The sequence below is a fragment of the Parasteatoda tepidariorum genome, chromosome 2 (assembly GCF_982258835.1).
Source record: "Parasteatoda tepidariorum strain Cologne lab strain chromosome 2, Ptep-v5.0, whole genome shotgun sequence".
In the NCBI taxonomy this organism is placed as follows: domain Eukaryota; kingdom Metazoa; phylum Arthropoda; class Arachnida; order Araneae; family Theridiidae; genus Parasteatoda; species Parasteatoda tepidariorum.
In genome coordinates, this window is record NC_141756.1 from 51,131,334 (window position 1) to 51,156,808 (window position 25,475).

Below are 25,475 nucleotides of genomic sequence, written 5' to 3' on the forward strand. Positions count from 1 at the left end.
ACACGTGAAGCACGGTTTATGAGCAAAGTAAATAAAGGCGAAACATGTAAGAAAATATTTTTAAAAAAGATTATGCTTGAGTTCTAAAATCTTTATTAAACATCTTTCTGCTCTTTTTTAAATAAAATAGCCTATCTTAATAATAAAATAGCTTAAGATTAAACTATTTATCAATGTAAATAAGCGTTTAATAAAAACTGCGATTTCAATCAGCATCTATAATAATTAATTAAAAGTATACAAATCAGTTTTGATTTCAAAAATTATTCGACAACCATTTAATTAATGCCCCGCATTATACTTGAAATTGTCGTTCGAACGACAGAATATGGATAACAATATGCAATGCAAATTTTAATTTATCAAACAACAATGCAAACAATGCAAATTTTAATTTGTCAAAACTCGTTACATCTGAAAAAAAATGCATTGACAAATTTGTTCCACTTAATGTTAGAAATATTGGTAACTAGAGAATTTTCAAACTGTATTTCAACTTGAAGTTTTTAGTTCCAACTATGAAAGGGATCTAGTTTTCTGGATTCATAAAACAGTTTAATATAATTTATTCTTTGAAATTATTACATGGCAAAATTATCGATATTGAAAACTTCACATTGAAAACTACTGATATTCCTATTGCAATTATTACATGACATTCAATTTGCAGTCGTTCATTTTTTACATTTTAAATTAAGAATTTTTGGGAGAATTTTAATTATTTTTCTTTAGTTATGCGCAACGATAATTACATTTTCAATTCTGTATTCTGTTGGTCAATGAAAAATATAAAAAAGTCAGTATTTTGTAAAGATTTCAGGTAAGCATGATCTTCAGTGGTAGGAGAGCAGATTTTATGACCCAGTTTCATTGAAGCTTCTTGATCAAGTTTTTGTTAATAGTATGGCTTAAACATTTACAAAGCTGAGTAAAATTTGTATTGCGTTTGGCATTGCAATCTCAAATTTAGTTAAGAGCATTTTTGTTTCATCAATAGGAATATTTTCCCAAAATGCAACTTCAAAAAAATTTTAAACCTCAAAATAGACAGATTAATAAAATCTGAAACACTCTGAAAAGTGGGTGATCAAAAATATTGAAATTTCCCTTGTTTTTTATGACGTAGTCGCTTCTTGGGAAAAGATTCGTATGAATATTATGTTAGACAAAAAATTGATATGCGGATTTCGTCGAAAAATGTAGTAACTTCTCAATTGCATTATTTGTTATTGCTACTTCATTGTTATAGAAAGAGAGTAAAGGCCGGGTAGCAGAAACCCTCCGGTGGGAAAGCAAAAGCGGCAGATTATTTTCATTCTCAAAATTTTTCGAATTAAATAGCAAATTGAGAAGAGGTTTCTGGTAGAAAAAAAAAATGAGAACAAGTAAAAAGTAAAGATAAAATGAAAAATAAAATATATTTTAAATCTTCAGTTATAATAAAATATTGAATAGTTTTTTTTAAGAAAAACTCACACGGAGAAAATCTTCACTGGATACGGTTTTATATTTCTGTAAAATACCTGTGATGGTATGGTAATGAACTTAATTTAAATAATTTAAAGAAACTTTAAACAGGCACAAATGAGAACCCCATAAATTGCAATTCTTTCATTTTCTTAAAATCAAAAGATTTTATTTTATTCGCATCATCTGCGTATTCCTTTTTTTTTATTTATTTATCACGCTAAGGATGCGTTTTTTATTCTTCTTTTAGGTAAAACTAATGCAGCATGATAGTATGAAATTCAAATTAAATGTAAGCAACATAATTTTTTGGGAATACGTTTACTTAATATTTTCAAATTGCGCTAAATATATGTAAGGCTAAGTTTAAGCTTTACAATTATAATAACTGCCCGACTGCGTTGAAGTCACAGACAAATTTCATTGAAGATACAGATAGACTCTGAAAAATTCTGCCGTCAGAAGAATAAGTACTTAGAAATCACGAGCTACCAAACCTTGGAAAACAAGAGCACTTCCGCCTATACCATCCCGCAATAAAATTCCAACAGCCTTAAAATTAGATGTATAAGAAAGTTGGCTATTCACATCAGCATTTCCAGCAAAATTTAGTGTAGAGTTAGTAACTAAAATAGACACTACATTTTACAATAACATTTAGCAAAGATACTAACAAAATAAACTTTCAGAATGTACTAACAAATATATTCCACTGAATAAGAAATTTTGTTAAATATTTGAAACCTCGTATATAATCAGAAATCAACTGCTTTAGTGACAAAATGGTTGTGAAAATAAATTTGAATGGTTTTGTAATCTTCAAGAAAATTCTTATTTATTTTCTATTTTATTTAAATTCTATTTTATTTATTAGATTTGCGTTATGGAAAGATATTTATTATCGAAATAATCAAAAAACATATTATTAAATTTTCTTGTGCTGAAACAAATATAAAAATTAATATTACATTTTTATACTAATTAGTAAAAACGCTCAATAAGTTAGTTTGTTTCTCTGTTAAGATATGTACATTCGTCCCAAAATGTGCTTCGAAAAATTCTTCGTAGTTCTTTAAGAAATGCAACTCATTCACGAAATAAAGCAGGCATCGTTATTTTTTTTCCTTTCGATATCAGCGAATGAAAAGGAAGATAATCAGTTTGCCTTTCAAACTCAGCTGAATTTGAAAGATTTTTCTGATAAAGGATAATTAAAAAAATATTTTATAATAGAAACTGCCTTAAAACATGCATGCATTTTAATTCTTAAAAAAATTTTAATTAATAAATGATAAATAATTTTACTTGTAAAATTTTTGAAATTGATAGTTTAAGTTGGATTTAAAATGGAAGGCTGCAATTTAGAATACAAGATAATACACCCATCTAATGTTAGTGCGAGTTGTAAAGCATTATTTAAGCTAAAATACTCCCAATTAGAATAACTTTCTAACAAACAACGGTGAAAAAATACATGCCTTTCTTAAATGTTACAATAGATCCAATTATATAAATTTTATGCATTTGATTATTAATCTAATATGTATTTTAAAGTAGAAAAGATTATAATACTATAGGTTAAAAAATTGAATGTTTTATGAGAGAAACTACCTTAAAAAAGCACGGAATTTTAATTGTTTTCAAAAATATCAAAACAATCAAATTTAAATAAATAAGTGTGAGACATTTTTTTAAATTTTCTAGTAAAAGTTTTGAAAAACTAGAAGCTGGCTTTAATATCGAAGACAGCAATTCAGCGTGTAAGGTAAGGTAATAAATTTGTCTAATGTTAGTACCGTGTTGAGCAATATTTAAGATAAAACTCTCCCAAATCGAATGTATTATTATGGAAAAATAAATAACTTTCTTAAATGTTACAACTCATCCAATAATACATATTTGATGTATTTGATTATAACATGCATTTTATAGTAAAAAATCCGATATGAGAGACAGCTGCATTTTTACTGCGATATGGATTTCATAGAAGTATTTCATAAACTCTAAAAATTGCTATTATTGTAACCCATATATTCATTTAATAATAGTATAGACAAAATTCATTTTCTTACTAATAATACATGAGACCAGCATCTTCTCAATATTGAGAAACAGTCGAAAGATCCTAACTTGATACGACAGTAATGTACTTAAAATACAGAAATATATTTGATGGTTTATTATAGAAAGATTTGGTTATATTAGATACATATTATAAATTAGAAATATTACTATATTGCTGTTTTAGTATGAATTTTATAGTAGCATATACTAAATGCGCAAAATTTCAACTAATACATAAAGGAACATATTTTCGAATTTGAGCAACAGGCTACAGTTAAGTCCAAATTTACCCAACTAATTCGTTTAAAACACAAAAAAAGTTTTGATAGATTATTTCAGAAATGCTATTTTACCTGCTTTAATTTTTAAATAACAATCAACGAAATAAATAGCGTTAATCCTATTACAATAAATTAAAAATATCTCTTGTCCAATAAGATATTCTCGTGTCCAAAAAGATATTATATGTATATTTTTTCTTTAATTAAAAAAATAAAACATTTGTATTTTAAAACTATTTTTATTTGCTGTTAAGATAATCATTTTGTAGTAAAGGGAAATATTCAGAAGATCACTAATTTTATTTGAAAGTTTATTTATTTTATTATTGTCATTCATTGCAGTAAGTTTTGTTTTATGCTCTTATATTAGCAAACAAACGCTAATATATATAACTTTTAATAATTCATAAATTCAATTTTTTCTCTAATTAAAATAATTATTGGAATTAAGTAAGAAACAGAAGCAAAAACAATAACTACATGAACAGTAAATATATCATTAGTTATCGGTCGCTTATTGAGATTTACAAATAACTTTGGGTTTTAAAATAATTTCTATTTTTTTTCCATTTTGAAGTTTAAGAAGTTGATGGAAAGTTGTTAAATGAATGAGGATTTTATATTACTTTAATTAATACTTTAAAGATTCAGCCTTGTTCAACCTCTTTGCTGTAAAGGTTTTAAATACACGCTAAAAGCTTTATTGATAATTTGCTTAAAATATTTTGAAACTGTGGAACTAATTTATAATTATGTTCCTACGTATGCCTTATAACTCTCAACTCTGCTTTGTTTATGGGATTTAAAATAAATCGCCAAAAGCTCCCCCATTTTTCGCTATCTCTAAGACTCATAAAGCTAAACATACTCAACTTTAATCATCTCTCATAATGCGTATTTTAGATTAGCAAATTAATTTACTTTCAAGCTTTGTTTACTTTCAAGCTTTATTCACTTCATTCAAGCTTTGTTCACTTTTTCACTAATAGTTTTCTTTTAATGAAAATTATTCTCTTAAAGTGAAATTATTTCCCAATTTATGCTAAAAATTATAAATTAGGGTTGTAAAAGTGTAACTGAAAAAATTTTCTCAGTGGGTTTCCTGCAAAAGAAAAACCTAAATATAAGCTTAAATAATATTCAGAGAAAAAATTCATTTTAAATTAGATGCCCTTATACAATTGATATAAAAGACTAAAATTTGAGCTAATTTTCTTGAAAAACCGCATGATTTTTTCGAACATTTTCTCTGCGTTTGTGTATAGTTTATGCATAGTGCTTTAAGGTCGTTTACGTAATGGTTTTTTAAATTCCTATATCTTTAATACGATGTTATTACGATACGCGAATTTCAAATTGGAATTATTCCTTTTTGACACAATTGATTTGCGGCTACTTTTACGGCTAAAATTACTTGTTATTTTGGAGAAATAAAGCTTATTTTTGCGACAACTTTTTGCTCAATGAATTTTATTAGAGTTTTGGAGCAGCCTGGAGCAATTTTGAGAAAAAGTGATTCTTTTATCTTAGTTTCTCTTATTTGATTCACAAATTTAAAAAAAAATGTAAAAAGATTTTAAAAAAAGCTTTCAATTTAGTAAATTATTATAAAGAATTAATAAGATCCTAAAATTAAGAAAAAAACATTTTTATTTAATAAGGCAGCAAAAAAATATTTATTTTTACCTTTTAATTATCATTGAACAACTTTAGTTACATATACCAAAAAATTTACCCGAATAATATATTCAGTTTAGCCTATTTCATTAGCAAATAATACCAAAAAAAAGAGAAGTAGAATAAAAATTAACTTCAATTTGGTAAATTATTGTAAGAAAACAAAATATGCACTTTCCATAAAGTTAAAAAATATCATTATTACATAAAACAACAGATGGTTGTTTGTTTGTATCTTCTTATCTTATTTCAACCATTTTATACTTCGAAAATCATATTATACATTTTTACCTCACTTTACGTAATTTATTTGCATAGTAAATTATAATAAGAAAACAAGAATAGCATATCTTGATCATTAAAAATATTATTATTATCTAAAGTAACAAAAAGTTGTTTCATATTTTCTCTTTACCATCTTTGATTCAATTTTATATTTTCAATTTCATATTATATATAATTTCCTCCACACACATTACGTAACTTATCTATACGAAGTTTATCTTATGTGATTCGCGAAAAAATTGTTACATCAGCAGATGTAGTGATTCTCATCCAGCGTCAAATCATTACAGACAAGTTTTTCTCAATAAGTGACCATTGGGCATTAGAAAGAATAGAAATCCCTAATGGCAATAGCCATTTGGGAATTCGACTTTTTCCTCCAAGTTTCTAGATTTAGACACACATTACCAGTGATGCAACATGGAAAGTATACCGACATTTATCAGTGTTTTTGGCTGTATTTCTAATCAAAAACCTGAAGAGTTGACAAAAATTGTTGTTATTGCCCTTTCAAATATCAAAACTGTTTTTTTTAATATTATTCTGTATTAAATAAATAAACATTGATTAGACCTTTTGTCCAAAACTATTTTTTGTTTGATATTTCCGATTGAAATCTCTATATGTAAAAATCAGATGTACATAATAAGCCGCCAGTGTATTTTTATCGAGAAGATAAACCACATCGCAATGATTAATTTTTTCTACCCAGTAATCAATACACATATGATTATCATCAGTATTAAATAATAGTTAAAGGTATTGTATACTTGCAATATTTTTTAATCCGTAGGCCAAAAATATTTAACTGAAATACTTGCTTTGCATAATTTCTTACAACATTTTTTTTTTTAATATTGATGAATGTTGCAAATTAAAGGTTTCAAACTGGAACATTGCTTCTTATTATAAAAGAATCCTCTTATATTAACTTAAAACTTAGTATTTTAGTATAATATATTTAAAACGATTCTTCTGCTTGCAGTTTTGCAATTATTAAACAAAGTATTTTTAAGTTACATTTAATTTTACTGCTGTTTTTGTATAAAACTTAGCTATTCAAATAATGAATCGAAAATTTTAAGACTAGTTAAGAGTTAACTTTTTTCCTTATAATTAAAAATTCTCCTTTTTCTCGAAATTTGAAAGTAATCAAAAATTAAAAAATAAATTTAAAAAAAATAATAAAATTCCAAAGGAAGTTTCAATAGTAATGGAGGAAAATGATTACGTTTGGAAATGTTTACGATAGAATCAGAAATCTAACATGTGTTAGAGAGCAAAGCAAGTTGGCAGCAGAAGCCCTTGGAGCAGGGATGGGCAAACTACGGCCCGCGGGCCAACTGTGGCCCACCGGAAGGTTTTATCCGACCCGCGGACAGAATTTTAACATGTCTATCCGTGGTGAATATAAACAATATACATTATACATCCATTTTCTTGTCTACTTTGTTTAAGGCTATTTCTGTTCTTTCTTTTTTTAACAAAGTACTGATGACCTTTTCACTTTCTCTATCTTTGTTCTACCAAACATAAATTGATGGAAATAGTTAGCATAGACAGCTTCAATTGGTAAAATGTTGAAAGCAGAAGTTCTTTATAGAATAGCCGTAGATTAGCTCCAACTAGTGTTTGTCTTTCCCGAGGAGCAGACATATGGAATCTAACATAGGTGAAATGTACTTCACAAGAGGCAGACTGCGCATTTTTAAGTTCCAACGAGCTGATTTTTCTGGCGGCGTGAGTTCTAACATTATTTACTGCGTATGGAAAGATTGCACACATACAACGTCATTGTAAATAATTTTAACCCCAAAATGGCAACTAAAAAACGCAAAGTTTATGTAGAGTGCCATGCGTTCAATGATGAAATGACTTTATTTTATTTCAGAAGTTAGAATTTTTATTTTAGAATTCTTTACTAGGTCCACCAAACTTAGATTTTTGGTCCACAACCGAAAAAGTTTGCCCATCCCTGCTTTAGAGCAATATAAATTAATTTAATTTTTTTAGTTCCCATCGAGTTTTGTAAGAAAACATTCAAGTAAATGTTTGTGGGGGATGATTTTTTTCCAATGAAACTTAATTTAGCTCTGATGAAAGTGTAAAAATATAATATTAAAATAATAGAGCAACAAACTGTAACTTCAACAGCGCTCTCACGTGATATAATGGAAAAAACCTGCAGTTGAATACGAACTTCTAACCTTATCGATGGCTATAATAATCATTTCCTCCATTTCCACCCTTTTGTTTGTTAATTCTCTTTTTATTAAACATATTTTCCTTTATTGTTAAACTTTATTGTCGTAAAGATTTCAGTAAATGGCATCAAGCCTTTGAAATACTTATTTTATGTCCTCACATAATCAATTTCAATAATATTCTATAATAGTAATAAGCTATTAAACTGATAATCATAAATAAAATTTTAACATTCTGAAAATGTAAAATTTTTATTTACATAAAACTATTTTCATTTGTTTTGTTTTTCTTAAAAAAGAAATAAAGCGACATCACTCCAACGAAATGTTACTAATCGTATTTCTTTATATATATAATTTTAGCATGAGAATATATACTATAGCCAACCTTTATTTATTAAACATTATGAATTATTAAATTATGCATTTCAAGACTATTATTAAAAGGCTATTTGAGACTAATAAAATAGTTTTAAAAATGAATAGTTGTAATGCGTCGGAAAAAAAATTTCTTTTCTTAACTTCATTTAAATTATAAAAATGTTTATGACAACATATTCCAAATTATTATATTAAATTTTTATTCAAATAAATTAATTACTAACAAATTATTCAGAAATTATGATTCAAATTTAAAATCTTTTTTCATTTCTCTGAACATTTTGAGTAAAAATTAAAACACAACTAGGTTTTTAAGAAATTGTTGCAGCAAATTAATAATTGAACTAAATTATTATAAAATACTTCAGTTTCACAAGAACTGTAAGGTTTCTCCTGAGCTTTGATAGCTCAATAACAGTTAGTTAAGCTCATAAAAAATATTAATATTTAGTAAGTTGCATATAAATCATTAATACTCATTTTAGAGTTAATTATAGTAAATGATATTCAACAAAATGGTAGTTTGGTATAGCTTAGTTATTTAATTAAAGAAGGCTCTTATTTCAATTACTTTTCAGCAAACACGTAAACTTATACAAATAAATAAATTAAAAATAAATTTGGGTTTAAACTTTGAATTAAAACAGAAGTAAAAACTTATTCTCCATAAACTAATTAGTTACCATTCAAAATAAGATAAAATTGTAACCTGAAAATATAGAGGACAAAATTAATTATTGAGTTGTCAAGAGGCAAATATGCAGACCCTCATATAAAACTAGAATAAATTAGATTATTGTAAAGCAGTGAGCTTTAACCCACGCGGATGTAAATGTTTCATTTATATATCGAATAAAATTTTTTAATATTTTTAAAATTTAATATAATTTTATATTACTCCTTGATTTCAATATTATATATAGAAAGCACTCCCTTTTGCGGATATAATTGTGTGAACTGATGAAAAGATTAAATATTTTATTTTCCGGATTTCTATTATCCCCCCCCCCTTTTTTTTCCTTCTTTTTTTTTAAATATTTTTTTTTTCTTTTTCCCTCGTTACATTGTTCCTTCATACACTTATTTAATAAACAAACGCATGAAAATTATCTTTTATTCAAGAAGAAACTCATTTTATTACATAGATTAGTATGTATACAGTAAGATTTTGTTTGCTATAACCTTTCTGATTTTTTTGAGAACGCACTTTATTGATTAGTTAATCAAAAATTTTGAATACAATGCTATTCAAAAAATAGTCTAACTCAGACACCGTTAGAATTTTTATTCTAAAATTATGGTAAAATCACTGGTAGCAGTCTGTCTATCTAATTAACTGTGAAGTTTACGGCAAAGAACATTATTACCTTCCTAATTTTGAAACCGTTTACAACTAGTATGGTTATAAAACCATGAATACAAAACTTTTCAGTTTTTAACCATTTACAGCTAGCATGGTTTTAAAACAGTGAAAAAGAAATTTAACTGGACATTGGAGCTATGCTTTTCTTTAGGTAATGGGCAATGGAGAATGCTTTATTCTGGAAACTCTTCATGTGTAGGAGGGAACGGAGGAAATATTGGAGTGTCAACGATGGGACTCGAACTCACGGCTATAGGGCTCCGATTAGCCCTCCCGACTCCGATAAGCCCTCTCGGTCATAATACGTTCCCAGATACCAGGATATAAGGGACATCAATAGGTGGGCTTTGTTGGTGTGATAAAATTCTGGTTGTTTAACCATATTAGGGGAAAGCAGTTTATGAAAGGTTTTTCGCAGTGAACAGTTTAAATACAATCATACTTATGGTTCTCCAATATACTAATGGTGTGAGCTGATGAAATATAACTGTTTTGTTTGAATATAGTAAAATAACAATTACATAAACTGTTATTTAACCATTTTTTGAGAAGAAGTTTTAACAGTTCAGAAAACTATTTAACATATTCTAATTCAGCATATTCTTTCAATTTATTGGGAATTACATCATACCCAAGACAAAAGGATAATTTTTCAAGAGTTAATCAGAGGAAACAGCATGGTTAACGTAAAATTCGTGAAACATGGTTATCACATTATATTTAATAATTTAACTTTAAAGTTTTCGATTTATATTTAATTATTATGTTTTACTAAGCAAAGTTAAATGTAGATCTGAAAGTATACACTCGATTTCACAAACAATTTCACTCGATTTCGATGGCGATTCAACAAAAAAAAAGTGGCTACCTGAAATAAACAGCCGGTCACATATTCTCACAGTCATTTTTTTAAGAAACGTTTAAAGATAAAGTACTTCAATGCCCCCATTTAAAATTTTAATCTTTCAGAATCTAGCAATTGTGATGGAAAGATTTGAGATTTATTTGGAAGAAGAGTTCTTTAACAATTCCTATATTTCAAAGTTGCATATCCCTATATTCTTAAATCTCAATACTGCATACATTAAATGTACTTTGCCCCCACCAAATATTTTTTAATAAAGTTCATTAAAGTTAGTATAATTAAATTTTGCCACATATTTCTACTATTTTCTTCATTGAATTAATTTTTTATAGCCGTAGATTATTTTATAATATGAATTATTTCTAAAAAAAAATATAATTTAATCCAAGTAAAAAAAAATTGCATAAAGTGGCTATTAAATAAGAAGGACCTAGGTAATTGGTCCCCGACTCATCAGGTTTGAGAAAAAAGTGGATATTTAGTTTTTGAGAACTTACCGACCACTGGCTACTAACTGAAAATTTACATTTTCAGAACTAGTTAAATGTGTTAAAAATAAATCTTGTATTGGAGTGCTTAAATGTGTTAAAAATAAATCTTGTATTGGAGTGCTTAAATGTGTTAAAAATCAATCTTGTATTGGAGATCACGGACAGCTTAAATTCAAGTACATAAATACTAAAGTTAAAAGCAAGCTTTATTTTTTCCTTTAAGTATTACTATTAAGAAAATAATTTAAGAAATAGATCATTTAATAAACTTAGAAAAAGGCTTCAATTCTGAAAATGTGAAGAAAAAAACTTTTTATGCTATAATAATTTATAACAACAATATAAAAGTTTAAAAACTAAGTAGTTTTTATTTTATTTTTATTTTTTCATTTTATTTTTAAGCAATATTTTAGAAATATATCTATTTAAATACTCATTTGATCATTTATGTTTCGATTCATAATTATGACGAAAGAAAGATATTTCGGTCAATTTTCATATAGACTATAAAAATAATTTGCACATATACTATTAAATGATAAAAATAAATATTAATTTGTCTCAATTCCTTTTAACTGAAATCAAAATCTTAAATTAGGTTTTAAAAGAAAATCTTTGATATTCCTAACGTAAGTTCATAATCTAGTTTATATGAATCAGGTTTATAATTAAATCTTCAGTGATGTTGAAATTTTAAGACACAACTAATTCTCAACTGACTTTATATTTCCTTTTTTATTTATCTCTAATTTAAATTTTCAAACACTTGTGTGCAGTACTATCATTATAATTGATAAGTAAAAGCTACAGACAGTTCGCATCATATTTTTTTTAAAATTTGTTTTACCATTAACTTACATGTTTGCTCAATTAAAAAAAAGTTATATTAAAAAGTTGGTGAAATTTAAAACCAAAGTACATTTAGAAATTAGTGTGTGAATTGCAATATAAATTTTTTTAAATCCATTTGAGAATTTAGGACGATGATATTGCACTCATAATTATTAGTGGCATCAGAGACTCGATGGATTTTTCTCTAATTAGAAAATACAAAATAATCGTTTTTATTCTTTTAAATTAGATAACACATAGAAATGCATTTGAATCAAGGACAGATTTTTGAATTTGAGCTTTTCTTCATTATATTCTGCTATTATAATTTGTTTGGTAAAAAAATGAGTTATCAAGGGATTTTCACATAAAAATATTTATATCACCTTCTTGATTAAAAGCTGAATGCTTATCTCTTTTATAAACCTGCATTCGTTGAGAAAACATTAAATAATTGCATGAACGTTAACCAACTAAATTTAATTAAGAATTTTCTAAAACAAAACTTAAATGGAATTAAACAAGAGCAAAACAAAGTCAATCTAGTCGTAATTAAATCATTACTTATTTGATATCATTACAGTAGGGAAATTTTACAAATTAGCAACACAAACGTAAGCAAATTTAATAAGTAATTCATTTGGAATAGAATAAATTTAATTCATATTAGTCTTGATAACTAAAAATGGTTTACCAAAATAATTATTCTTATTCTGAAAACAGCATTTTTAAAAGATTTTCTGAAATCTAAACTAGTTAGATATTTGAATCTAGAGTAAAATATCTCCTTTTTCTTCTTTTTTTTGTCAATATGTCAGTACAATTGATCGCGTTGAAAGTTTTTAAATTTAAAAAAAAATTCGAATCATTTCTCTTGTAACTTTGAAAGTAAATTTAGATCTGTTTTTTTTAAAATTTTATTAAAGAAGATTATTTTAGTTTACTAGATCAATGCAGTGAGTTAAACGATCAATATAATTCGATGAATTTGATTTACCAAAATTTTCTTACTGATTAAAACACCGAGATAAATCATGTCTCCCAGATTTTCGATTTTCCTAAACCTCCTCATTTTCGGTTTTTAAGGCATTATTTCATTAAAAAAAACTTAATGTATTTAATATACTCGAATATTTTAAAGGAAAAATAACACTACATTACATTACTCGACCTTTCCAAGGAAATATTTCAAATTGGTCATGTATATGTTTGCTTTTTCTTATGCTGAGAATATAAATATTTAAACGGCTATACTGATTACGTTGGCTTTTTTCTTGTCTTTCTGTAAAGTAAGAAGGATTATTCAGTAATAAATTTGCTATTAATAGTTTATTGTTTTTATTAAATTTATATGGAAACTTGGTTATTTTCTGCATTTCTTTTCCGTTGTAAGCACAATTTATAAAGATGTTTGCGCAAATAAAAGTTTATCCCAAGCAGGCATTTTCCGAACTCATTTGCCAATCAGGGTAAGCAACGATTTTGAGATTTTTCAACTCTTCTACCACTACATTTACAAAACATTATTCTAAATTTATGAACATAATCCTAGAGTGATATTAAATTTCTTAAAATACTTAAATATCAAAATTACCTTTTAAATATCCTCAACTTTTTAGTATCAAAATTGCCGAATTCTAAACATCTAGATACAGTGAACTTATTAGCAATATTCTTGTCTTAAACTTAGCACATTATGTGTGGTATTCTACAACCACTTGTTAAAATAGAAATGCCATATATTTAATAAATCTCATTTACAAAAGGTAAACTGGGAAATAAAGTATGGTCAAAAGCTCTAGAATGTGGCAAAGTTTGCCGTATTTCTGGCTCTATGGGAATACCAAAAAATGTGGTAATATTTTCTGAAGCACTTTGATAATGACTTTGGTAAAATTAATAATAAAATATGGTTTTATTATTATTCTGTGTGGTAGTAAATGTGGTAAAATTTTTTAGTTTTACTATACCTCAAATCATGGCATAAAAACCGTATATTCAGTTAATTTTACTTTTCATTCTTGTATTTTTATTAAATATGGGGAAATAAGAACTATATTTTTAAAAACCAAAATCTCTCGCAAACCGTTTCCATATGAACGGAAAAAATACCAAATGAATAATTTTAGTGCTACATATTTTAATTTTATTACCATGATTGCGTTGTTTTTTTACCAGAATCGTCATAATCATACAAACACGGTAGTTTTAACATATTTATGAACTTTTGTGCGAAAAAATTCAATAACAAAAACCTGGAGAACTAAAGTTTTGCAAAATATCATGCGCTTCATATTTAGTCACATAGACAAAATATGAAGCTTTAAAAGATCTTTAAATAATGTTATTAAATTTTATAACAAAAGAGTCCAATTAATTTTCGTAAATTTAAATTTTATAAATTAAATTAGTAAATTTAATTTAGTAATCTTTTAGTAAAATATAAAAGAAGCTTTGATTAGGTAATGTAAAAATTGTGTACCTTGTAGAAATTGTGTATTTGTTTTAAAACCTTACTAATCTTGTTTATACAAAACTACTGATTTTAATTAAAATAAGTAGGTTCATATATTGAATAATTATTCTATATGTAATAAGTGAATAAAATGAATTGTGTTTTCCTAGATCTCTGATATTTTCACTCCATAAAATGAAAATTTTAATTAATGTATTCACAAAGGCTCACAATTTTTATTTTACTATAATTTCTAGAGAAAGAGATTCATGAAATTTTGCAATGAAGTATAGAAATCATTTTTTTACATCATTCCTAACTCATTTCAGGAATCTACTTCCCATCATCTTATATCCAGATTTTGGCTGATAATAATTTAAATTCCGAATTAATTAAATAATCCAAAAATTAATCAAGAATATTTATGCTTTCAATTTACTCAGTTCATTAAATATTCATAACTTAAATATAAAATTCTGATCCATTCTATGTAAATTGTTTTGAACAATTTTGATATGAATGATGAGCTCACGTCGAATATTAGATATTATATTGTAAGATACGGTAATTAAAACTACTTTTTGTTAGCAACATACAACATGCATTACAATTTTTTATCATTTCTTTCACAGTTGTAAAAATGGATCATGTTACAAGTATAGCGTTCAAATGAATGCAATATGTGTATATATATATATATATATATATATATATATATATATATATATATATATATATATATATATATATATATATATATATATATATATATATATATATATATATATATATATATATATATATATATATATATATATATATATATATATATATATATATATATATATATATATATATATATATAAATTTTTGGAGAAAAATGAATGAAGATAAAACCTAATAAAATGTTACTTTGTTACATTTTAGAACAATTACAAAGTTTCATAAAAATCAGGAACATTATTTTTTATATGTATTTTACTTGGTTGAGTTGTTGCTCTTAATTTACACTGCAGGATAAATTTTAAACTGCTATGATTACAGCACTTTCCTGGAATGTTTATAGTATAATCACTTAATAATATGACAGTTTTTTGACCAAAAATGCCTTTTAAACGAAATCTATGAGCAATTTTTACGCCCCTGCATGCATATATATAGGGAAATATCTAGGGAATTTAGGATGTTAAAAAAATGAAAAGCAAAGCTTTAAAACATAACAAGGAGGGGTTTTCAATATATTTTCATGACTGCATGCGTTAAATTTATATTTTCTCTAATTGTTTCTAACAGTTTTAAGGGCGTATTTTTGTGATCGTTTTCTTAGTTACCATTTAAAAATACATTTCATCTCAATTGAATATTGAAGATTGAATTCCATCTCAATTGAATATACATTGTGTTTCAAATATTATCCAGATTACTTTAATGTAACAAATTTTAATTTTAATTCACGTAAAACTATGAAAACGCTGACAACTGTTTTGAACTAGATAATTCTTTTTATCAATCAACATCAAAAACTGCTCCTTTGAAACTGAAAATAATGTTTTTAAAGTCAATAAATTCTTGCAAAATAATCTACTCGAATCAGTTTTAAGATCTACTCGTAATCATATGGCAATGCTTGATTGTGTAAAAAGTTGCAACTAAAATATTCACTATAAAATAGCAAACATCTCTTATGACAGATATTAATGTTTCTGTTATTTTGTAAAGACTGAAGCTTTATCTTTTCAATAATTATTTTTAAGTCTAGCTTGAGATTTAAGCTTGAAAATCTACCTTGAAATTGGAGAACTATGGTAAGTATTATTTACTTATTATTGTCTTATCTTTCTTTTAATATTTTTTTACACTAAAACAAAAAATAGCAGAAAAATATAAAGTGTGGAAGACATAAATAGTTCTTTAATACCTACACTGTAAAAAAATCCGGATCAAATACGGTATAAAGTACCGTCATATTGTGTGCATCATCAGTAAAATCCATTTTTACCGTAAAATGTAATACCATATATTTTACAGCAATATATATTTAATTAGAATGATTTTGCCGTCAATATTACATTAAAACTTACTGTATACCAGATTTTCCGCTGCGTAACACGTTCCAGTAGAAATGGATTTTACGATAAAAAATACCGGCACTCTGATTGCCAGTATTTTTTACCGTAATTTGATCCGAAATTTTTTACAGTGTAGTAAGTTTCTTTTACATAATACTAACAAAATACAATGCAAATAAAGTCAATGAAATTTCCTACATATAAAGCGTAGAACTTTATTTGCCACAATCTGTGGATCAAATCTAGTACATTTTTAGATATTATTAGTTTTTGAAGTGTCTAGGGAAAATTATTTTAAGGCTAAATTATTATATTTTTAAGAACACCATTCGATAAGGCATATTTATTTTATGTAGCCAGTAATGAGTATTGGATGAGTGAGAAAGTGAACAAAAGAATAGTAAACTACTTAAAATAAATTAAAATTATTCATATCATAAGACAGGAAGAAAATAGAACTTATATTAACTTAAGCGTAATCTATGATTTTCACACTTATAATTTAAATCTATTTAAGTTAGAAAAGTTTTCCATTGTTTATGTAACTATGAATGAAGGAAAGAATCGATGATATCACAAAATATTCAATATTCAAATACTAGCAACAGTAAATTTTTATTTTTTACACAGCAACCGACATATATTGTTGAAAAAAACTGTGTTTAAGCTTCAAGAAGAGTGAAAATAAACAAAACTTCACACAAAAAAAGAAATTTTTGATAGCAAATGAAAACTAAAACCGCAACACATGTTTCGTCGCAACATATCAATTTTTTCGTCCTTTGAGAGATATTATTTTTAAACTTTTTTCGTTCTTTTTCTGAAAATAAACAAGTTTTAAAACTTTTCAAATGGAAAATACTTGAAATTTTAATGAGACAAGTTTTATTAGGAATATTTTTGAATGTAAATACTATCATTTACTAATGCTAAGTTAATGAGACATTTCTGTGCTCTTTTAAAAATTTAAAATAAGACAATAGATGCTTAAGACTGTTCCTCAAAGGCTCTTCAATCATAAGAAATGCCTATTTTTTTAGAAAATCTTATGTTCTTTTTAAACCCGCTTTCATTAAAAGTTATACATAACTATGAGGTTTAAAATATAGAAACATTAATATAAAATTGAATCTCATTCTTGGATATAATTCTTTTACGTTCAAAAAGTTGCTTTACTGCAACGTTTGTTTCAGATAAATTTAAAAAGTTTAAATATTTTAGAAGTTTCATATAAATATATAAATTTTAAAAGAAATTTTCATTCAACTTTTTTCTGTTTTTAAATTCGAATTATTCTGTATTTTCTGATGGTATTAAAACCGGCATTTTGAGTGATGGTTCTTTATACAATAAAGTCCATTTTGCCCGGAATCCATTTTTTTTTTTAAAATTTCCTTTCACTTGTTACCGAACAAAAAATCTGATATACCATAATTTTTAGTCCATCCATCAGTAATAATTACCGTAAAACCTCCAAATCACTCTAATTAAATAAATATTACAATAAAAATTGCGGATAATATTTTTCAGTAAAAATGGATTTTATGGATGATGCACTCAAATTGCCAGCATTTCATACAATAATTTGATCCGGAAATTTTTACAGTGTTAGACGTGCGTATACAACAGAGTTTATTGCACTTATAATGCATCTTTTTGTCTGATTCATAATTAAGCATTAATTAAGTATGCATGATTAAGTATATGCATGATTCAAGTTATTCATTTTAATTTTTTACGAAGCTCATTAACTGAGCTTTTAAAAATATTTGCTAAATAAAAATTCATATTTATACTTTAGTGTTATTTATTATATTAATTTTTTAAATCTTCACAACTCAGACTTATTTAAAACAATGTGCTACTTTAATACAACTTTTATAGTCAACTTATTAACAATATTCTTTTCTCTTTTTCATATTTTTAATATGTTGGGAAGATTAGAAATCGGACACTAAGAAAAAATTCCATTACAATTGCAGCACTATATGTTAACAACATTTCTGATTAAAAAAAACATAATTCTAGTTATAAAAACCAATATATATAGTATTTAAACAATTCATTTGGTAATCTTTCCATTCATATAGTATTACACTGGTGTGCAAAACTTAAGCAACAAGTGGTTTTTCGGCCACAGCTCCCCAGCAAAGTATAAGATAGCCATGAAATTGCAGTATAATATGCACGTAATTCAGTAGAAGATTATTTATATGCAAATTTTAGAAATAAAACGTCGTAGGTGATGTAAGTCCTTGTGGGTCGGCGCGCAGGTCAAAGCTGTGATAAAAGGATGAAGAGCACCGTAGTTAAAGACATTCGCTGCAAGTGCAAGTGATTTGTTTTGTGAAACATGTCTTCAATAAATCATTTAGACGACTTTACTCGAGGAAGAATGATTGAGAAGCTTGAGGAGGGGCGTAGAGTGAACAGTGTCTCCGAGGAGTTCGGGATCAACAAAAGTGTTGTTTCTCGAGCTTGGAATACCTTTAAAACAACTGGTACAGCTGTTCGGAAGGTTGGTGGTGGCCGTCCTAGGAAAACAACACCAAGAGATGACCGTTACATTGTCCTCCAGGCGGAAAGAAACCGTTTTCAGTCAGCGAGCGCCATATCTCAGCAACTGTGCACAGTCACAGGACGACAAGTATCAAGATTTACAGTGGCCAGACGCCTCCACAAAGGTGACTTATTTGCTAGACGTCCTGAACGCTGCATACCTTTAAAAGTTAGCCATCGGTGGCACCGTTTAGAGTGGTGCAGAGAACACGAAACCTGGACACCTCATCAATGGAGTCGCGTCCTCTTCACAGATGAGAGTCGTTTTAGTGCTACAAGTGATTCTCAACGTCAGTTGATCTGGAGAGAGGTTGGAGCTCGATTTCATCCCAATAACATCGAGGAAAGAGATCGTTACGGTGGCCCTGGAGTTGCCGTCTGGGGTGGCATTACGTTGAACGGGTGGAATGAGCTTCAGATCTTCGACCGAGGTTCTTTAACTGGAGACCGTTACTGCAATGAGGTAATCCTACCCCATGATCTCCAGATCTAAATCCCATAGAGCATGTGTCGGATGCATTAGGGAGACGTCTTGCGACACGACAGTATCCTCCTGGTAACACCCATCAGCTGAAAGATGCGTTAAAGGAGGAATGGAGATGTTTACCCCAAGAACTCCTGGATTATCTGGAGAGACGACGCATGGAGAGACGATGTCAAGCAACAATTACAGTAAGGGGATGGCATATCCCATACTAGGGAACATCTGCCAGTTGTACTTACGCTTCTTCAGGCACTCATGTGTAACGTCACTATATATCAAATAAAGCCTTTTTTTGTTCCATACCCTACTTTAAGCCTTATATTCATTTCTGCGCCACTATTCTTTTACCATCGTTTAAGTACAAAATAATGTACATCATATTCAAACTTCATGTCAATCGGATGATTTCTTGTAGAGTTATGACAAAAAATGCACTTGTTGCTTAAGTTTTGGACACCAGTGTAGTTCACCAGAAATTCTGATTTTCAAAATTATAGTTTATCACGCATTTAGAAAAAAATAGGAAACTGAAAAGTAAATTTAACCGAATAAATGGTTTTTATATCTTTCCTTAAGGTATCAAGATAAAGTTCCCAAATTTTACCATTACGAAACTCTATTTTATTCTTAATTTTACCATAATCATTGCCAAAGCTTTTTGGTGTTCCCATTGAGACAGAAGCACTATAAATTTTACCATATTCTGGTAGTTTTGAGCATATTTTTTCCTCTGTTCAAGCACATTTTTCTAAATAATTGCACTTTTTCCCAATTAAATTGTCCACCCTTGATTTATACCTTAACAAAAGTCATCTATATATGAATTTCAGGTTTTAATTTCTTGAATAAAAATTTAAAAGGCAAAGGTACACACTTTTTAAAATTGGCCATTGAATCCACTCGAACCCAAAGCTGTGTGACAATTTTGCAGATTAGAAAAAGCTAATAAAAATGATATAGGGTAAACTAACCAGTTATGGAACACTTAAGATTCATTTTCCTTTTAAAAAAATCATATTAATTTCAAAATTCGTAATTTTAGTTAAATGACAGAGTCAACATATCTGTTACTAATTGCAAATTATGTAAAAAAATTGCAAAGAACTTACATAATATTGGTTTAAAGTTTTGGAGGTTCAAATAACAAATATTAAGAAGACCAAGTGAAGGAACAGCTCTTACCAGTGAATGAACACCCAGTAAAGGAGCACTTAATTTTAGTTATTTTTTAATGCTCTAGTTATTTTTTAATGCTATTTTTTAATGAATTTAAAAGTCATACAAATATTTAAAAACAAGCCTATTCTTGAAATTATAACATATAAATACTTGGAAAATATTAACTTTCTTTTGTAATCAGGAATTGAAAATTAAGTGTCAACATATTTACACATACTGCTCATTCACTGGAAAATCTATGCCCAGTAAAGGAACATTTCCCTCACTGGTTAGAAGTTGTTTTTCATATTTTTAACATACTTTTGATGCGGAACATCACTAAAGGTACAAGAAAATTAAAGTTTATCTTTTATTTTCATTAACTTAGAAAAAAACCAGTAAAGGAACACTTGTCCCTTCACTGGGTTTTCAGCGTTTTGGTGACCCAGTGAATAAACACCCCCTTATCTCAGTACTTTATTATGCTATGATGCTTAAAAAAAACGTAACTTCAATAACTATATTTTGAATTCTCTTTTTCACAGTGAGAAAAATTAAACTATTACATTTAATTAATTCCACTTCAAACATATAAATACAAACACTCACCTTATAATTATTTCAAAGAAACAATGTGTTACAGAGATAATAACAAATTCAAAAAATTTTCTAGAGAAGTTTGTTTGACCAGGTAATTCAAAACATTGCTAGATGACTTTCTATTGTTTGGCAGTAAGCTATCGTTACCAATCAATCTAAGGAAAAACTTTCAAACTCTTATTTTTAATCAATATATAAGAAATGTTCCTTCACTGGTTGGTTTACCCTATCCCCTTTTTCTAAAATAATTAGAATTTGAAATCGCCAATTGACAAGAACGGAGCAGTAAAGGCTCAGAGGATAGAGTGTTCCCTTCCAATGAGGTGAACCGGGTTCGAATCACAGCGATAGCTGATGGATGCAAATTCCGCACCCAGCTCACACTAACCACAGTGCTGACGTAAAATATCCTCAGTGGTTCATGGGTTAGAGTCTCATTGCCGTCAGGCTAACCGTGGGAGGTTTTCGTGGTTTTCCTCTCCATGAAAAGGCAGGTTAGTTTCATCAAAAATTCCTCCACGAACGAAAATTTCTCGCTATACTTGATCCAGGAGTTCTCTTTTCTTCTGGATTGGGTTCAAAATTACAATGCTACGGAGTTGAACATTAGTAGTCGTAAATCCGAAATTGGGTCTACTCTTCAACGACGGTTATAAAATAAGTAAAATTGACATGGACAGTATTTCTGGGTATCAAATAATAACTTGTGACTGTAAAATAATTCAATTGAAATTAGTTTCAAATCATCCGAAATATACTTTGTAATTTACTGAACTAAAAATGCTTTTTAGAAATAAAATCTCTTATTTAAATATAAATATTTTTTAAATAAATTCATAGAAAGGTCATCCATTCAAAAATATTAAAAAAGCACCAACTTCATAATCCTTTCTAAAGAAATGCCAGAAATTAAGCTAGTTAAAATAACAAATATACTCAATAAATTAATTTGCCTTTGTGTTTGCAAATTTAATTCGAAATTTAAATCAAAAGCTTAAAGTTATTTTTAACTAAATCCTTCTTAAAAAAGTTATCATTTGAAACAACAATTTCTAGCTAAAGAATTCCTCCATTTTCATAGTAATTTGATTTGGTCTTTTTTACTTCATCATTTAGCTCTTTTCTTTTCATTTTTCTTTGAACTAAAGCTTTAAATCTAAATTACTTGTTTTTCATTCCATTGCACATCCAATCCGTTTTTAACGTTAAAAAGTAGGACTTAAAAAACAACCTATGTAAACAAAAAGCATGAATTCTAACAATAGAGTTCATTTATCTCTAAAGAGAAGCCTAATTATTCATTTCTCCATTAATTTTCGTACCATAGATTGTTTATGTTGCACATTCGCTACCAAAAACACTTGAATAGGTAACAGTAATTAAATAAGACCGTTGATTAATTGACTTAGACAGAATTCCTTTAAGAACGATGTCAACATTTGAGACAAAGAATCTTATCAGTTTGTTTGTCTACCATTTTTTATTCACTAATATGCTAGAATAATGTATCATTTCAAGTAACACTTTTTGTAATCAATTTCATATTATGCTGCTGTTTTTTCCTCCTTAAAAAATTAAAGAAATCAATTCCTTTGTGCAATAAACTATTTTTTATAAAACGATCTATACATAAAAGAAAATAATTAATGGTTTAGCTCTGAAAAAAAATTATTTGAGTCACCTTTTTGAAAATATACATCTCAATGAAGCTGATTTTTTCCTCTTTTACAAAACCTCAAATATAATATAATAAGAATTACACATTTCCAATAAACTTAGAATCATATTTATTTTAGCAATGTTTTATCATCATTTAGAAGTTTTCTAAGGTAAGTTATCTCAGGTAACAAATGAATTATCTCAGGAATAAATTACTCATTATTATACAACGTAAATACATTCATATACAATGTATTATACACTCATTTTAGCAGATGTTGGTGATACCTGGACCATATCTTGTACCTTTGAGAAAAAGGTCTTCCAAAAAAAAAATTGTGTGTGGCTTAGAAGAACAAATTTAGAGTTTCATCACTCATATAATGAAGCTGACATTATTAACTTCATTAAACAACAAAGAATAAAATGGGCAGGCCACGTTATTCGAATGGATGAAGATCATACCACAAAAGGAATTTTCAATGGCAGACCAGTTAGCACACGAAAAAGAGGGAGGCCGAACTTGAGATGGATAGATGGCCTAGAAAAAGACCTTTTGATATCAAAAACAAAAAATTTAAAAACGCTAGCAGGAAAAAAATTAGCCTGGAGAAAACTTCTTGAAAAGGTCAAGGCCCACCCTGGGATGTCGAGCCATTGATGGTGATGATGATGATTGTATCAGATGTTGAGAGCAGCCATATTTCGCGCGGCAGTTAAACTCTTTCAGAAAAGGGCAGAATGAGAAAGAAGCTTTCTTCTAGGCCCGCGTACTTCAGGAGTAAACGTACTAAGTGTACGTACACGTACTAATACGAGATGTAATACGAGAGTACCGTATTAGATCACAACCGTGTAGTTTTGGGCTGCAAGAGTCAGAAAGGTTTGTTGAATATATGATACCGTGAGTCATGAAGAGAAAATCACGAGATCACATACATGTGATCAGAATCATAAAGAGGTTAATAACTAAAGAGCAAATGGCGACTTCAATTTGTGTGCCAAACACTACGCTACGAAATATTACGAATCAAAATACCATATAAAATACCGGGACTTGTAAAATTCATTTTTATCGTGAAATATTATACCGTAATTCTAATAATAACTAGGAGGCTCCACCCCTGCTCACTAACGCTCGCCAACCCCCGAGAATTGCTGCGCAATCCTACGTGGTTCACGCCGTGAACCGTGGCTCGCTGCGCTCGCTCGCCAATGAACACAATGTTCTAGCACAACGACATAATATATTATCATCAAAGACATAGTATTTTATCATCAAAGACATAGTATTGTACTTATGTAGAAGAATTCTACCAATGTTCTTATTGGCTTTTAAAAAAGTATATTAGCTATTTAGATTGTACATGGTGAAAAAATCAAAACATTAGCTAAATAAGAAACATATTAGCAAAATAAATTATCAAATATTGCTTCACTAATATTCTGCATTTTAAAGCGTGAAAATTCAATGCATAAATAAATGCGAAATATAAAAAAATTCAATGCAATCAATACAAACACTTAAACGTTTTTTAGACGTTTAGGTAGCTCCCAGTAGAAAAATATCAATTCAACAGCGGCCTTTTAAAGCATTCTCACTTCAATTAATTAATTAATTCCTAATTGAGTTTAAATTAAATATTGTCATGTTTTTAGTGCATGAATCTGAATTGAACAACCTGATAATGCTCAGTCTGGTTATTGTTATCTGGTTGCTCACTACGTGCTCTTGCGCGCCGAATCCAATCAATTAAAAATGAAAACTGTTGCCAGCGCTAGAAAGGAAATATCATCGGTTTTATTGATACATACATACATACGTACGTATTAGCGTTTTATATAATAAGATATTTACTTAATTAGAGTGATTCAGTAGCTATACTGAAATTATTACTGTAAAAATTACGGTATATAATTTTTTTTATTCCGTAACCTGCTTCAAAAAAGGAATTTTAATGTAAAAATTTTTACTGAAATATTACCGTAATTTTTACTGAAATATTTATAAAGTTATTCCAGTAAAAATGGATTTTACTGTTAAAGTTACCGGCACCCTGAGTGCCGGTACCTTTTACATTAATTTGATAAGAATATTTTACGATGTATATACTTAGGGTTTTATGCATTGAATGTTTCAAATTATACACATATTTGATGAAAAATGAATCTAAGTTTTAGATTTAGAACACATTAGCTTGAGTATAGTAAAAGATTTGGAAACAACAGATTTGGAGACTGAATAACCTAATAATATATTACAATTTCGAAGAATGTAAATAACCCAATGTAAAAACATTAAAATTAATAAAAGAGTTAAAACGGAAATAATCAAGTTCAAAATTAAAAAATTGGAAATCGCTTGCTTGTAGATGTAATCAAAATGTATGTAAATAAAAATTTAATAAATGTTTTAAACTATTCAGTTTAACTATACAGTTAATTTTTTAAAATGTTCACGGAAAGTTTTTTCATTTGGGCTTTCTTGATTAGATCAAGTTAAGTTTAAAACATTAAATCCACTACGCCCTAACTTAACTCCCATGTTCCTTTTTTTCAAAGTAATGCAGCCTCTGAAAATT

At 27.7% G+C, this 25,475-nt stretch overlaps 1 protein-coding gene across 1 annotated transcript in view; it reads right to left on the reverse strand.

Annotated features, from left to right (window-relative positions):
* The window catches only part of LOC107440498 (uncharacterized), a 57,763-nt gene that overhangs the window by 27,593 nt on the left and 4,695 nt on the right, over nucleotides 1-25,475 (reverse strand). The gene's annotated exons all lie outside the window — the stretch shown is intronic.